This window comes from Dipteris shenzhenensis, chromosome 15 (assembly GCF_047967505.1).
Source record: "Dipteris shenzhenensis isolate YYH24624 ecotype China chromosome 15, Dip_SZ_1.0, whole genome shotgun sequence".
In the NCBI taxonomy this organism is placed as follows: Eukaryota; Viridiplantae; Streptophyta; class Polypodiopsida; order Gleicheniales; family Dipteridaceae; genus Dipteris; species Dipteris shenzhenensis.
The window spans coordinates 55,645,061-55,663,163 of record NC_141610.1 but is presented as its reverse complement, the minus strand read 5'-3'; the positions used below and the strand labels follow the sequence as shown (position 1 = coordinate 55,663,163).

At 43.7% G+C, this 18,103-nt stretch overlaps 1 protein-coding gene across 4 annotated transcripts in view; it reads left to right on the top strand.

The window, feature by feature from the left end:
- The window catches only part of LOC147894017 (choline monooxygenase, putative (CMO-like)), a 192,885-nt gene that overhangs the window by 65,019 nt on the left and 109,763 nt on the right, over window positions 1-18,103 (top strand). The gene's annotated exons all lie outside the window — the stretch shown is intronic.

Genomic DNA, 18,103 nt, shown 5'->3' with positions numbered 1-18,103 from the left:
GTGGCTTGGTTGATAGAGGGAGGACACGCGTTTCAGATTGATGAGATCTCCCCAGCCTACCGGATACAGGGTCAGAGCATCTAGAGGATAGCACTCCACGAGGCAGTCCCTCCTGAGAGCCTAGCTCCTCCTTCTCCTAGGGAGGACAGTGTTTGGGAGGTGGTAGCCAGCATCATGGCTTGGAACATTTGGGTGGCTCGTTGCAGTCTTGTGATGGGTGAGCACCTGGTTCCACCCTTGGCTACCCTAGTTGCCATTTGGCAGGATATCATTTACACTCTATGGTTCACCTGGGAGCGTGGGACTCTAGGCTCGAGGGTGACTATCGAGAGGCGTGCTCATTTCTGCAAGGCTTGGCCTGCAGGAGTTTTCTACATCTTCACCCCGCGAGGTATTCACTGGTTGTATAGGCCCCCCACTTGGTTGTTAGCCCCAGTACCAGAGATCCCCTAGATAGTGAGCTGGGTTTTTCTGGAACAGGCCGGTTCTTTCTTTCAGCCTTTTCCGATTTTTTCCATACTCAGCACCTTCGGGGCTGTTGTTTTCTATGAAGTCTTTCAAGCTTTAATAGAAGGTTCCTTTGTTTGGAAAAGAAAAAAGAAAAAAAGATGACCAAGTAGACATGGATACAAGATATTTTCGCAGGTCACAGGAGCTCCACCATGGCACCTGGCTATCTGTTCTGATTCTGACTTTGAGATTGAGCATTAGCTTTTAGCTTCTAGCTTTGAGCTTTGAGTTTTAGTTTGCGTTTTTGAGGTTAATTCAGTATAGTAGTCAGCAAAGGGTTTTAGTGAGCCCTTTGTCCTAGCCCATAGTGGCTTGTGTGAGCATGAGTTACTCTGATATTGTACTTTGCGCGAGGCGTCCTGGAGGCAGTTATCTATCTTTCTTTCTTTCTTTCATCTTACAAATGATTATGTTGCAGGATTCAAAGGTGGTACAGCATGTACCCTTTGCTCATTGTACCTAATGAAGACGCGTTTGTTTGCTTTGCTGTCCAATTTCTGCCTTTGTTGTTGTTTTTGCAATAAGAAGTAATTTATTCCCTTCAAAACAAATTAAAACAGAGGTGTCAGAGTGAGAACTATACCCCTAGCCTCTACAATATGAATAAACAACCATGGGGGTGGTCTACAATATCACAGCATCCCAAGTGGAGTAGCATGAAAAGCAAGGAACATTACCAGGTCCTCATGATTGCTAATAATTTTTCTCTAGAAGCTGCATAGGTCCCATTGCATCTCTGCCTCTAACTCCGTATAGTAAAAATGAGATCAGTCCAAATGGAAGCTAGTATATCAGTGGCAATGGATGAGTATCCACCAATGACTTGAGCACATCTTGAACACCACAGCTGCCATAAAGTAATGCTGGAAACCACCTCCCAAGCAGAGCCCACATGTGAGGAAGGTGGTGGGTCTTGATCACGGGGAATAACAACAAATCCCGAGGCTCCATGGTGCTCATAACGCTTGTGCATGAAGAGGGCATGGTCACCTATCTTTGACTCTTATAGACCAAAGGCACCAAACCCTTTGCACCAAAGAGCTACTGCCCACATTAGAGTAAAGGACGTAGAGGTAATGTATGAAAACCTCCTATGGAAACCACCCTGGCAATAAACTCAACAATTTCCTTTGCAAGCTGGCATCTCATAGGAGGGCTTGCCATTTGTTGAAGCCAAGAGCCGATGGGAATACATCTATAAATAGTTAACCAAAGAAAGTATGAGACTTTTAATTTACAGTAGGTCAATGTAAAGTATAGAAAGGTGCTGGTTCTCTCAGTCCTAAACTATGCCCTGCTTGCTGAAACACCTAGATCATTTGAACTCGGTCTGAGGGTAGTGAGGATCAACAAGGGTCTCTCTCCAAGCCTGTGGAATGGCTCTCATGATTTAGAGTCTAGTACCAACAACTTGGGGAAGCGGTCCATATCCGTGAGTGATGATCTCCTTGTGACCTCCATTTAACTAGTCACAAATACTAGAAATCTTGACATTGCCATCGTGCCAATTTGGATCTCTGCTCACTACCAGGGGTGACGTCTTGATATTGCACTTGAGGGTAAGAAAAAGAGGCCACTTGGCTAACTCCTCCTTGGTAGATGGTACTGCTTCGATGAGAGCCTGACGGAAATGATCCCAAAACTAGATGAGTCTCCTTACCATCGAGTGAGGTGGCTAACAATGGTGGTCCACCTAGAAAATCCAGCCGTCACTCCCTATCCACTATCCAGCTGCTCGTGATGTACACTGAAGAATACCATGAAGCAAGAATTGCTTCCTTGGTTCTCTAGAGTCAAGTCTCTAACAAGAAGCTTGACTAGGAGTGCCATGCTCTGAAGCTCTGGTTCAAGAACCCCTAGTCCACTCTGTGATGAAGAGTGAGAGTCTCCTAAGATACTTCATCTCTGCTGGTATCCACTGAGCCATCCCTTCCACTCCATAGGAAATTCCTGAGCAGCCTCTTCACCTCATCTAATGTTGTCTGCATGGAAACACAAACAAGAGGCCACATACTACATGGCAGCCGAAAGCATCTGGTTCAACACTAGTGCTCTATCGGGCAAAGAAAGTCTAGTGGTGCTCCGATATACTAACTTTCTTTGTATACTATCCAACGTAGGTGCAAACTGTTGAGCCGAAGATATATCATGAAAGCCAAGATATCTAGTGGAGTGCCTCTGGGAACCCAAGCAAAACCTCTGTCAATAATACAGTAGCACCTGTTGAAATACCTTTTGATTTATTCCAATTAACCAGTCCTCTAGAGGCTAGGAAAAACCTAAATATCTGATGGTAACACCCCTCTGAATCCAAGTAAATCCAAATTCAGCCCCCCAATCTAGAGTGTCCTCGTCACTAATCCATAAGCCATTTGATTTGCTCCAATTAATGTGTGCACGAGCTGCAGTACAAAACAAATCCAAGGCTTCCGTGAAAGATATAAGAGTTTGAGGAGTAGCATCCAAAAGAACAGCAGTGTCATCCGCCAACTCATAATCCAGGAGTTCCTCATCTGTCTCAGGAGAAGTCTCAGCCCAAAAAATATCAGCTTGAGATATGAGAAAAGTGCTCATAGCTAGAGGGTATCCCTGACAGACTGATCTAGAAATCTGAGAAATCTCTCTCCTAATGCCTTTGATAAACGACTCCAAAATAGGTTAACACAGTTCAAAACTGCATCAGATGTTACTTCCAGCTTAGGGTTCGCTGCAAGAACGTAAAACAAGAGGCAGCCTGTATGAAACCCTTAAAAAGCAATTTGAGTCCCTAAAAATGGGTCTGGAACAGATTTGAAACCCCAAAAATGGCTCTACAACAGATTCGAAACCCTAAAAACGAGTCTGTAATCACTCCAAGACAGATCTCCCTTGCTAGGAACAGCTGCAACAGCTCAAAAACAGGGAAAAAATAATGCAGGAATGTGACTAACAGATCTGCAATAGGTGGCGGCGGCACAAAGAAAGTCTGTATAAGTCCATATAGGTGCTATAAGGTAGGGATACAGTAATCGTGATGACTAGAAACAGCTCCAGGAGACGTGAAATGTGAAACACGCACGTAGCAGCACAAACACCTTAAGAACAACAAAATTAACACTATTTCTTGCAATGAAATCGTGGGTTTTCACAAGAGAATTGCTTCTTGAGGGTGGGGAGGCACAGGGGAGCGAAAGGCAACCTGCTTTCATACCAATTTGTGAGAAATGGAAGTGAGATGAACAACAATGGAGGGGAAACAAGTTAGTGAACTATTGTATTGAGAAGGAAACAACAAAAAAGAGTACATGTTCGTTGTTGTGCAACCTGATAGCCACTGGGGGTCCACTCATGGGCAGCCTGATGTTTGCCTATGGTTGGGCACGTGTTTGTATAAAGGTTGCATGTTGTCCACCTGTGGATGGACTTATGTCTGCATGCAGACCTCCCATTGCCTACCTATAGGTGGCCTTGTAACATATTCCTCCCTATAGTCATGAGAATGGAGAATTATGGTTTCAAATGCAGGCATATATGGAGGGATGGTATACCTCTTGAGCTGGAATATGGCCTACTAGTATCACTGCACATCTGAAGGCTTGAGGCAGGATAGTGTGTGATGACTTGCATGTGCATTGCCTTGGTGGATGGATGAGAAAGAAAGAAAGAAAGACAATTATATTAACATCTTCGGAAGGCCTCACGGCCCTATGAGACAAAATACAATCAAGAAAGTAACTCATACAAGCATTGTGTGGGCTGAAGAAAAGGGATCGCTAAGGCCCTTTCTGAGTACTAAGCTAGGCTAATAATCTCAAAACTCAGACACTCAAAGCTAGTGCTCCAATGGGGACTGATACGGGAGGAAAGGATCCTCCTCCCAAAGCCAACTTCAACCTCCACTGAATTGACACACGAAGTGACGCCTTCCTTCATGCATGGATTCGTTATGGATGATCATCATGAAAATGACTTTTGGGATCCAAACGTGGATGCTGACATTGCATGGGTCACTTCCGTCCATTTTCCTCCCTTGCTCAAAGCTAACAACATTGCCCCGTAGGAGAATGAGTTACGAGGCACTAGAAACACTCTCGCCAGTTGCCAGATACTGATAGTAGACCCTCATAAAAGACAACAAGGTCCTCATACGTGGGCGTGGTTCATGAATTTAGAGGAGGATTGTTCACCCCGCCGTTCACGTGTAGTCCTCTTGGCGCTGCTAGCAACAGCGGAAAAGGAGAAACTGATAAGAGATCTAGCTTCTCCCTACAACGAGCCACAAACGGAGATCCCCGGGGTGCAGTAGGAAAGTTTGGAGAGGTCCCAGCCAATGGATGGAAGACAGGATCCATGGACTCAAGCTCCTCGAGGAAGGGGAATTTACAGAGTCAAGAAAAAACAAATCTACAACCGACCGCCAAGAGTGCCGACACAAGCTCAACACATGGGCGCAGAGCAAACTCCCACCCAGAGAGCTAAACAACCTCCAATGCAGGTATCACCAATGACGGTGCCGACGGAGGATCCAAGCCAGCAAGCAACAGACTCCAAGCTCAAGACAATGCACCAGCAGATTCACGATCACATCGGAAAGAGCTTCAGCAATCTAAAGATGAGGAGAAGTCATTTACTAAAGGTAAAGTGGTTGCTTTCTTGGATGAGGATAGACTAGAGCAGTCTATAGATTGGCTTTCATCCCACACATTGATTGGTTATCTCCCTGGACCCAGACCTCCTGTTGCTTTTCTTGAGGGTTGGTTGAGGAACAACTAGATCAGAAAAGGTTAGTTGTCACTAGTGTGAGGTTCCTAAGAAGAGGTTTTTTTTAATTCTTATTTGAGACTGAAGACATGGCTTGGAAAGCTGTACACCATGCCCTCTGGACTATTAGACATCAACCTCTCTACTTAGAATTTTGGACCCATGATTTCAACCCAGACAAGCCTAAATCTACCTTGTTCTAGTGTGGGTTGAACTCCTTGGCCTCCCTTTCTCTCTTGTCAATCAAGCTCCTAATCTTTGTAGAAGCTTAGGATAGGTCATTGATGTAGAAAAAGAGCAGTTTATCAATCCTAGAGGACATCCTCAAGTGTGTGTCAAGCTGGATCTTGCTGAAGATCTTCCAGACACCCTGGTAATTGTCAATAGGAATGGGAGTATTTTCATGGAACAACCATTGGTCTACAAGAACCTACCTAACTCCTGTTTTTTTGTGGCAATACAGTGAAAAGTTGTCCCTTCAAAAGAAACAAGCCTAAGCAACCTCAGGAACAACCCTAGCAATAGGCTAATCAAGCCCCCAAGTCCAATTGGACTGTAAAAGACAAACATAAAAGTCAAACACATGATAAGAGTGCAGAAAAAGAAATTGGCAATGTCCCAGACAAGGTGGCAGAGGAGATGAAGAATTCTAAGGTTCACATAGGGGAGGATAGAGTCACTTTTCCCCTGGCGACCTAGATCAAGAAACTGAGCAATCGATTCAGAATGCTAAGATGGAAGAGGATGAGGTTAAGCCTAGACGGCGGTCCAAGGAATTTGAAGATGATGTCAATCAGCAAGATGCTAGCATGAGTAACTTTGAGTTAGGAGACTCAGAGGAGGAACTCCCTTTGGTTCAAAAACAGGAAAAGAATATTGAAGCCCCTTTAAAACCTCAAGCCATAGTTCAAAATAAGAGAAGAATCTCTCAGGTCAAAGGCAAAAGTGCCCCTTCCAAAAGCCCTGCCCCCAAGGCAAAAAAGGAAAAAAGTAAGAATGGTAAGTAGCCCTTACTCATTCCGCACATTTGATGTGTGTGGATTGACTGACCCATGGAGAGGTCAGGAGTTAGCCAACTGGCTGAGAGGAAATTCTCTTTCCCAACTTTTCTTGTTTTGCAAGAAGTGAAAGTCACTAATGATGTATTGGCAAACAGACTCAAAAGTATTAATAATAGAAGGGTCTAGTTTTATACTGATCATGAAGAAGGTAGAGGGGGAACTGCAATAGAAATCCTATCTTACTACAAAGACTGTGTTCTCAAATGCCAACAAGATGTAAATCACAGATGGCTTGCTCTAGAATGCAAGTTAAAAAGAATATCTTTTACAGTGGTCTCAGTTTATCTCCCAACTAGAACAATGGACAGAAGATCCACTTGGGATTCAATGATGAACTTGGGCAGTGATTGTGTGATACTAGGAGACTTCAATATGGTTGAGAGCTCAAGAGATAGGTGGTTACAAAAAGGGTATGTGCTTAGAGGCCCTGAACTTCAACTTTGGGAAGACCTCAAGGAAAATCTTCAAGTTGTGGACATAGGCTCAACTAGCATATACACCTGGTGCAACAGACAGATAGGTGAGCTAAGAAGAGAGGCAAGATTGAATAGAGTTTATGCTGCCCAATCTCTGCTAGATCAAGCCTTGGGAGTCAAGCAAAGAACTTTCTCCTCTCTCACTCTTTGAGATCATAAGCCAGTCTTAGCTTGGATAGACTTGGAAAATTGTAGAAAAGGCAATTCATGGTTTAAAGCAGACCCCTCTCTATTCAAACCTCAGATTGTGCAGAACTAGATCATTGAGAGATGGAATATGGCTTTTTTTTCTGCAGACTCTTGCTCCCAGGGATGGCAAGATGCTGTTTCAAATGTGCAAGCTATTTTAAAAGAGGCTAGAAAAAGTAGAGCTGCTTTCAGGGCAAGGAGGATAGATAAGTTGAAGAATGAGCTGGAACAACTAGAAGAGAGAGCAAGAATGAAGGACAGCAATGCCCAGCAACAATTGTTAGAAAAAAGAAAGGAAATCAGAATCCAAGAACAAATCAAGATTCAAAACGCTAAAATATAATTTAGGGATTGGTGGGCAGGAAAAGTTGACAGACCAACCAAAGAAAACATTATGAGAATCAGAAAAAAGAGAAACCAAGAGGAAATCCCTCTGTTGCAGAAGAAAGATGGTGATATGGTCAAAACAGAGGAAGAAATTTGGAGATTATTGTTAATCATTTGAAGGATTTACTCAGCACAGTTGATCCAAGTGATGAACAGGTTTTGGAGGCTAGAAATAGATGCCAAACAGTCAGACAATGTACAGTTTCTAACTTGGACAGAATGCAGCTAGAGAATGACCTTTCTTTGCAAGAACATAAAGAGGCTACCTTCTCTATGGCTGATGGCAAAACTCTAGGGGAGGATGGTCTTCCAGTAGAAATTTACAAGTTTTTTTGGGACACAGTGGGCCCTTCTCTAATGGCAGTTTGGAGAGAGAGTGCTTAGCAGGGATTCTTACCCAATCATCTAAATGGAGGAGTTATTAAACTCATTTCAAAAGATGGGGACAGGACAGTGTTAAAAAATTGGAGACCTCTAACCATTTTATAGTGCTCGCACAAGATCTTTCCCAAAGCTTTTGCATCAAGAATGAGAAACAAGATGAATAATTGGATCCTGTAGGAACAAAAAGGATTTATCAAAGGCAGACACTTGTTGGAGGCAATCATAAACTTATGGGAAGGATGCACCCATGCTCATGAAACTAAACAAGATGTGTGTTTAATAAAGATTGACTTTGATAAAGCTTATGATAGACTTAATTGGGATTTTGTTTTACAATCCCTTAAGAATCTGGGACTAGGGACAAAGTTCACATCATTTGTTGCTTTACTGCTTTTCAATACATCAGCAAAGGTATGTGTAAATGGAGAAATGTCTCAAAGTTTCTTTTTGAAGAGATCAATAAGACAAGGGTGCCCATTGGCCCCTCTATTATTTGCTATAGTTGTTGATGCTTTGGGGTGGTTAATAAAAGACCAAGTATCCATGAGTGCAATTAGAGGTATTGAGCTCCCCTCAGGAAAGCATTTAGTAAATGCAAATGACACAACACTAACTATCAGAAATACAGATGCAGACATTCAAGGGGCAATAAAATGTATGGATATATTTTGTATGGCATCAGGGTCTAAGATAAACCACACTAAAACAGGGTATGCTCTGCTCTCAGGTGGCTCTCAAATGTTTTTGGATCAGATGGGATGCAAAAAAATACTATCAAATTTTCAGGTTGTTGGGTATTCCTATGGGCTTTAATGTTAAAATGAAGGACAAATGGGAGTGGTTCCTAGACAGATTCAGGAAAAAAATACACTCAGAGGGCTACAGGTCAATCTTGCAAGGAGAAGAGTTGTCTTAAACCATTGCATTTACCCAATTGCTTTTTTTTATCTCTCTTGTTGGTGCTCCTCTAAAAGAGGCTTAGAAAAATTCATCAAAATATGCAGATCTTTCTTATGGAGGGGAAGTGATCTAAAAAGGAGATTTTCAAAGGTTAAATGGTTCTTCTGCATCAGACCGAGAAAGGAAGGAGGATTGGGAGTAGTCAATATCTAGTTGGCTGCCTACAAACTTGCTGCCACTTGGATTATAAAAGCTATCACCTCTCATGACAGTGACTAGGCCAACCTTCTGCTTAGAAATTTTAAATTTGTCAGACCTTACAGGGCTCCTAAATGGAAAGATTTTCCTATCCTCTCTGCTATTGGCAACCCTGAGCCTTGTATGACCAAGGGGAGTCAACTCTGGAAAACTCTATGGGGGGCTTTTGAACAGATCAAAAACCAGATAGTCCTCTTTAGTAAAGGGAGTTTCATGACTTTGGACTCAATTTGGGTATCTGTTTTCTTTACTAAACAAGAACTAATTGATGATGAGTTCCTAAAAGGTTGGCAACTATCAAAGAAAGGGCTAGTACTTAATGAGATTTGTGAGACAAGGCCAATTCTAAATGGAAGACATGGTTGGATATCAGAAGGGAATTCAGACTCAATAATGCAGATCAAGAGCTAGTCATGAGTAGAGTACAACTATGGGAGGGAAATTTTACTTGGAAAGGGGGCAGGGTCTTAAACCTCACCAAAGAATTTAGTTGGGTTGACAGCTCATCTTTCTTACCCATACCTACTCCTTCTGAGGGCATAGAAGAGGTGGTTTTCATCCTCAATGCATGGAAACTATCTGATACTGAAACAAAATGGGATATCAGGTTCTCACTTATCTGGGACAGAAAGATACTAGGAAAAATATCCACTCTTCTGTGGCTAATTCTTCATAAAGCTGTCTGAACAAACTGCAGAATCTTGAGGATTGGCTAGGGAGATGGCACCTGTAAATCTTGCTTGGGATTCAAAGAAGACATATTCTACTTGTTTATTTCCTGCCCCCGGGCAAGGAAAGTTTGGAAGGTGATTCAGCTTATGCTAGGGGAACCAATCAACTGGAAATCACTTCTTCTGGGAGATGCACTCAAGCTACCTTATGCCATATGGGTCAATATCAGAGCACATGCAATGTGGTTTATATGGATTGCCAGGAATGCATATCAATTTAATAATGACTTCATTTGTGCTGAATAGTTATTTTTGAATTGGTATGGAAAGAATGTTGCTGTTCCTACTAATTGATTACTACCTTTTGTGGTCCAGGCCAAATTTTTGCTCGATCAGGGAATTCATAAGTTTAATTAGCAGATCTCTCAATTACAGGTTGAATTGGATGATCACATCAAAGATGCTGGGAATGTCCCAACTCCAGCATAGACTTGTAAGCCTAGCTCCTACCTTCTTTATTCCCTGTCAAGGATGAACCTGCAAGCTGACTGTTCACTTTTTCCTTCTACCCAGAAGTTATTAGGAAGCCGTTATGTCACTATGGGAAGCAGATTTTGGCCTTTTTCCTCTGAGCAGGAAATGTTTTATTTACATACTGGTTATTCCTCTCTAGAGAGGATTCTTTTGTCTTATGGAACTTATGTGTACAAAGCTTATGATCATAATATAATCAAACTCTTATTTGCAAAAAAAAAAAACAAAGCTAGTGCTCCAAATATATATATGGATGCCATGGTGGCTCTCAGATGAGACACAAAATGTCTCGTATTTGCATCTATCAAGCCCTCTCTCGCTGCACGGCAGGAGGTGTGGTCTCGGTGATCTCTGTATCGATGGGCCATATCAAGAGTGACACCTCCGCTTCGACGGTGCCTTTTGAGTAGAGCAGTGTTGGGCATGGTCTGGTCAATCGTTGGCTCCATTGCTTGCGCCGTCTCTTCCCACTGATCCATGCTACCCTCATGTCGGCTATCTCCTTCTCTACACCCAATGTGTCTTGGGGTTGACTCGAAGGCATGAAATTGAGCGACATGTTGCTATGCTTGATCTGTCTCTTGTGGTATTGTCACGTCCTGCTATCTGATCTGCTGCCATAAGGTCTCTCTATGTCACCGAATCTCCATCAAGTAGAGGTCAAAGTGGACTTGGTCATGGAAGTGGATTAGTTGGGAGAGTGGCCCGAACCCATGTCCCTCTTGAAAGAGGCAGTGGTACCGTCCTCATATCTCATAGTAGGTGGGGCAAGTACATAGGAAGTGCTCCTCTGTCTCCACCTTTGCCAATGTGCATAGCCTACAAATCTGTTTCCCTCTAAGTGTGCTTGTAGTTCTCACTGTCTCGATCCTCAGCTGATGGGACAAGATCCGCATTTGTCCGATGGCAATCTTCAGTGCATGTGAGACCTAATTTGTCTGCTCGATACTGAGGCCTGGTAATCACTCCATCCTCTGATACTTTCAAGAAACTATTATGGAAGAATTGGATCAACTCTTGGTTCTATCCCAAGTCCGTTACATATAGAGCTGGTGTAGATCCAACTAAATGATACGGTTGATCTCATCTCGGAGAATTGGGAAGGATGGGGCATACAAGCTCTACTGAAAGGGGGGAAGGTGGTTCATCTGAACATTTTGGATGTCAAACCATCTAGATATGCATGCTTACTAAGCTGTGCGAATCCCAATCTCGGATGACTCTAATGCCAACCTTGGCAACCTCCAACTATGCAAGGCCCATACCCTATGAAGGTATGCTTGTCAATGATATTATCTATCCACGTTTTTATCTGTAGCCTGAATCTCTGCCTTCGTTGAAGCAATCACGGGCGATGGCTATGAGTTATTCCACCCAGCCTATTCTCATGAATCATAAATCATCAGATACGTACGTTATTTCATTCATACCTATCCATGAGACCCTCAATTTCCTAGATAGTTCTCCTTGCCAAATGTCATCAATTTAGCCTCTTCACTTGGTGCACCTTTTTACCCCTCTCTTGGGGCACATTAAAAACCACTTGCCCCTTGGCATTATTGCACATTTAGGTGCACCTAGGCCTTAGCACCCAGAACTATCCAGTCAATGCCATTCCGCCCTCACCTAGGACCTTGGCAGTTACTTCTCTTGACCATTTCAATTACGCACATTAACTATTACAAAAGTTGGTCATCTAAGAGAAAATGCCCACCGATCTATCCGAGGTCATGCTACCCGGCTAGAGCATAACATTCCTTCCCTCTTCAAGCATCAGCGTCCTCGATGATGAAATCTGGGAACGCTCTCCGTAACTGGTATACGGATTCCCAGGTAGCTTCCGATAGAGGCTGACCATGCCATGCAACCAACACCGTGGGTATCTTCCGATTTCGTATCTGCATTGTTCCTCGGTCCAGGATTCTTGTTGGCTGGCGCCTTGCAATATCCTCTATCTCCTGAAACAAAACCACACCTTCGATTAGTGAGTCACCTGTATGCAAAAATTTCTTTAAGCGCGAAACATGAAAAACCGGGTGCACCTTACACCCCTGTGGCAATTCTAATTTATAGGCTACACTGCCTATTCTCTTTAGAATTAACCACGGCCCACAGTATCGAGGTGATAACTTAGCACACTCTCCTGAAGTCAACGACTTCGAGTTCGAAGGAACTCTGAGAAAAACTTTTTCTCCTTCTTCAAATACTCTTATAGACCGATTTTCATCCGCATACACTTTGGCTCTATCCATAGCCTGACGGATATTAGCTCTCGCAAGTGCTAGCATCTCCTGCATCTGAACTACAAAGTTCGCGGCACTAGGCACTGTCTGAGGTACTCCAACTATAGTCGGATTGGCTGGTCTATAACCATAGTTCAGCTCAAACGAACTGAACCCGGTAGAGGAATGTTTTCTATCATTGTAGGCAAACTCCAACAATGGCAACCACTTGTCCCATGTATGTTGCCTCAATGACACATATGCCCTCAGCATATCCTCTAAAGTTTGGTTGACTCTCTCCGTCTGACCATCCGTCTCAGGATGATCCCCACTACTCATTCCCAACTCAGTCCTTAGTGTCTCAAATACCGCTATCCAAAAATGACCGGTAAATCTGACATCTCTGTCTGACACTATGGATCTAGGCAATCCATGCAGACGAAATATATGTCTAATGAACAAATCCGCCACTTGCGGGGCACTGACAGACTCTCTAGTCGGAATGAAGTGAGCCATCTTGGTTAGACGATCAACCACCACAAGGATAGAATTATACCCTCCTTGTGTTGCAGGTAGCCCTACAATAAAGTCCATGGAAATGCTCTCCCACTTACTTAGTGGTACTTCCAAGGGCTGTAAAAGTCCGGGTGGCTTCACCCGCTCGGCCTTACTTACCTGACACGAGAAACACCGTGTCACATATTCATGAATATGCTTTTTCATCTTTGGCCAAAAGAAATCTCGCTTCACGAGATCATATGTCTTCTCGACACCTGGATGTCCCGCACACGGGCTGTCATGGCATTGTCGAATGACTCTCTGCCTGAGATCATTCTGACCAGGTACTACAACCTTGCTATTTCTAACTAGCATACCATCCCTTATGGTATATCTTGCATAAGTTTGGCCTTTCCTGGATGCCAGGTCATCCTTTTCACTTTCCCCGGGTTTTAACACATGAGCCTTAGGCCATAAGCTCTAGACAAACTCGTCCACCCTTTGAGTTTCTCTTATCTCGGTCATTAGAGCACTCTCTAATACCGTGAAACTCAGGTTGTGCATAATGCGAGACAACGCATCAGCCACCTTATTATCTTTTCCTCTTCGGTACCGAATCATCAAATTAAACTCCTGCATGAGCTCTGCCCACCTAGCTTGGCGGCCCCTCAAGTCAGGCTGCTTACAAAAATGTTTCAGAGTATCATGATCCACATCCACATAAAACTCTGAACCATACAAATAATGTCTCCATGTTTTCAAAGCATGGATAACAGCATACAACTCCAATTCATGAGTTGGCCAATTCCTTTGAGAGGGAGAAAGCTTCTTGCTTTCAAAGGCTACTGGCCTTCCCTCTTGCAGGAGAACTGCTCCTACCGCAATGCCACTTGCATCGGTTTCTAGGAACAACGGTTTCTGGGGATCAACTATTTTTAACACCGGTCCTGAGACCACAGCTTGTTTTATGGTGTTAAAACTTTCCTGTTGATTCTGTCCCCAAATAAAAGGTACTTTATCTGAGGTCAGATCAGTCAATGGCGATACTATTCCGGAATATCCTTTGATATGCCTTCTATAAAACTGGACAAATCCCAAGAATGATCACAACGCGGTCAGACTCGCGGTCAGACTCTGAGGGATTCGCCAAGTTAGTATCGCAGCTACTTTCTTCGGATCCATTTCTACCCCCTGTGGAGTAATTATGAACCCTAAGTACTCAAGCGTAACCATACACAGTATAGTTTTCTTTTTATTCACATAAAGACTGGCTTTCCTCAAAGTACTGGACACTATCCTTAAGTGTTCACGATGCTCAGTAACACTTTTACTGAATATCAGGATGTCGTCAATAAAATGTACTATGAACTTTCCGATATACGGACGTAGTAAATCGTTCATAAGCATGACGAAGGTTGCTGGAGCATTGGTAAGTCCGAAGGGCATTACCAAAAACTCATAATGACCAAACCTGCTTCTAAAAGCAGTTTTATGCACATCCTCGGCTCTAATCCGGATCTGATGGTAGCCACACTTAAGATCTATCTTACTGAAAATCACGGCTCCATGTAATGCATCTAGCAAATCATCAATCCGAGCCATCGGATACCTGTGCTTAACAGTGATATTATTCAATGCTCTGTAATCTATACAGAGGCGAAACGTATCATCCTTTTTCTTCTTTAATATCACTGGCGAAGCAAAAGGTGAGAAACTTGGTTGAATCTGCCCCAACTTGAGGTATTCTTCCAGTTGTCTAGGCACCTCCGCTTCTTCAGCAAAACTCATTCTATAGGGAGGTCTATTTACAGGTTCTACTCCCGGGATTAGTTCAATCTTATGTTGAACTTTCCGCTCTGGAGGTAACCCATAAGGTAGTTCATCCCTAAAACATTCAGAGAACTCCTCTGTTATAAGATTAGCCAGCTTGGCCATCTCACCACTTTGCGTAACATCAGTGCTAGCCGAAGAATCATCCACCGGCTCTACCGATGCTGTGCAAAGGAATAAAAACTCTACTTGAGCTTTTCTGATTTCCATCACGGAAACCAACGGTCCCTGAGGTATATCTTTTTCACCTCGTAAGACAAAGCACATCATTCATCTTGAATTGATATACGTGCTTTTTCCAATCAATGGCTGGATTCTTCCTAGAATGCCACGCCATACCCAGGGCTATATCTGCATGAGCAAGCTTGGTCATTTCAAAATCAAGCTTCTCAGCATAGTCCTGAATCCGAAGTTCCAACTGGGTAACCCTTTGGTCCCATACTTCAGTTGAACTTCCATCTGCCATCCTGACTGTATACGCATAGTCAGATGGACTTGTCTTTAATTTCAGCCTCTTCACGAGCTTGGAGTTTGACGCCGAGTCAAACAACACAATGACATCATGACTGGCCACTTGCCCTTTCATTTTAATTAACTCCGTATCATTAAAGGCCGTATACCCGTTGCTGCGGGCTTAGATAGGATGTTATCAGGTGCACTCGTCACTAACTTAGCAACAGATACACATAACAAACAAGGTACTAACCTCTGAGAAGGTCCCGCCAGTTGCATCTGCATATGTTCCGCATTGGGACTCTCCTGCATTTCTACGTCGCATTCAGATATTATCATATTAGCCGTGCGACGGTCTTTATTCAGTGGACAATCCTTCCACTGATGTCACTGAAGGCAGCCGAAGCACAATCCTTCTTTTCTAGCTTTCTCTTTTTGTTCAGGGGTCAACGAGGACTTTGACCAGGCCCGGGCTGCCATTGGAGTTATTTTCCTTTTCACCCCAATGGTGGTACTTGTCTTTACTGGTCCCTCAACCGGCTTCACCTGCTTGGTTTGGCCACTTGGCTGCGAGACACTTGTCTTTGAAATCCATTTCCTCTGAAATCCCCCTTTTCTCGGGTGCTCATACTGAGTCCCTCCCTGCACAAATCCACCAGATCTGCCTCTGGCATCCTCATAGTTCAGGGCTACTGCTATAGATTCATCTAATGTAGTCACATATTTAGCCCGAACTTCCATTTTGATTTTGTCGTTCAGTCCATAGATATAGTCTTTTAACTGAACCGACATAGGGAGAGGGTCTGTTATTTTCATGACACATTCCCTGAATTTGTCAGTGTACTCTGCCACTGACAGACTCCTCTGACGAAGATTTCTATAAGCATCCCAAGCTCGGGATTCTTCATCAGGTGGGAGAAAGTGTTTCTTGAATTCCGCTTTGAACCCTTCCCAGGTGGTTGGAGCAACTTGATGCTTCTGTTGCTTTATCCACCATCTGTCCGCTGCCTCAATAAACAGGTGTGTGGCCTCGCGGATTTTCTTTAGATCGGATCTAATTTCACAAATGGCGAAGGCTTCTTCCCACTTGTGTAACCAAACCTCGATCACATCAGAGCTGCGCTCGGTCATCCGACCAGCGTACTTCTCCGGTCTATAATTAGCGATATTAGGCACTTTGACCCTTGCGCGCTCTAAGGAATGTATACTGGGCTCTGGCTCTGCTGGAGCTTTGCCCTTATCAATCCTAGACGGTCTAGCCGACAAGGCTTGCACCATCTCCCCGATCTCGTTTTGACCAGCATTCACTTGAAGCTGCTGGTTCATAATTTGCTGTAAAGCATCCTCTAATATCGAAATCCTACCAATCAATGTAGGTGCTGCATGATGTGGCATCTGTTGTGTAGACTGCACTCTAGACTCACTAGGATTCACTCTTGAATTCTGCCCTTCTGCCTCCATAGGTTCACAATGGAAGATGGTTTTTTTTTTTTTTTCAGTCTTTTCTAAAACCCAAACAACCAATATATACACCCTTCACTTTGTTCTGCTTTCCTGGGTTTTTTTTTTTTTTCCTTTTTCTACAGTGCAGAAATAACAAGACCAATGGAAAATTAAAAAAAAACTGCATGGAAAGAAAGGGCTCCCTGGTTGTTTCGCAACGATGCCAACTACTCTCTCCCAGACGTACAGTTTCCCTTCCACATAGGCTGTGCAAAGGTCTTAGAATGCCTCGCAGCCGATGCTTCTGCAGAACAGCAAGCAAGATATAACCAGATATGTGGCTGTTGATCGACGTGACGCCTTCACGTTACGTAAACTATCATCCCGCTCCAAAAATCGGTTTTTTTTGCCAGCTGTATAGCCTAGTTTCGTCAACGGCCACCCTGCGCTAATCCTCGTCCACCTCCTAAATCTCTGCGCTGCCTTACGTGACACCAAATGTTAGGCTCACTATCCTGATTTCAAGTCCAGAAAAAAAACTGTCCCAGGTGACGGGTCGAGGAGCAGACGTCGACAAGAAGAATGATATCGCGACTGTTTTTTTTTCTTTCCCACGCTAACAGCCACCAACGCTGCATCACATCTGACCCTTACTAGACCCTACGCTGATCCTTCTCTTCACGCACAGCCATTTGCTGTCACACCTACGCTCCAGCAACGGCTCAGATTGATCATGCGATACCTGGTTAAAATCATCCTTACGGGAACCTTGCGCTCCATCGCTTCATCTCTTCACCAAATTCTTGCTCGAGGCGATCAAATCTGAGCACGTCACCAACTCGGTAGACACCCCAACCACACAGTCGGGAACACCGTCACTTAGGCGTCACTCTCTTCATCGAGCTCGATAGCTTTGCTTTTGACGCCCAGGCTTGCTAGACGATGACAGGGTTGGAGGAGACAAGGTTCTTCGCCTTTGCTAGCGCCATAGCTCGCGACTCTCAGGATTCGAAGTTTACAGTGCTTCCCATCCACAAATTTCGTCGTAAATCACGAATCCCCCTTCATCCTCTAACCTGGCTCTGATACCAAAATGTCAACGATATTATCTATCCACGTTTTTATCTGTAGCCTGAATCTCTGCCTTCGTTGAAGCAATCACGGGCGATGGCTATGAGTTATTCCACCCAGCCTATTCTCATGAATCATAAATCATCAGATACGTACGTTATTTCATTCATACCTATCCATGAGACCCTCAATTCCCTAGATAGTTCTCCTTGCCAAATGTCATCAATTTAGCCTCTTCACTTGGTGCACCTTTTTACCCCTCTCTTGGGGCACATTAAAAACCACTTGCCCCTTGGCATTATTGCACATTTAGGTGCACCTAGGCCTTAGCACCCAGAACTATCCAGTCAATGCCATTCCGCCCTCACCTAGGACCTTGGCAGTTACTTCTCTTGACCATTTCAATTACGCACATTAACTATTACAAAAGTTGGTCATCTAAGAGAAAATGCCCACCGATCTATCCGAGGTCATGC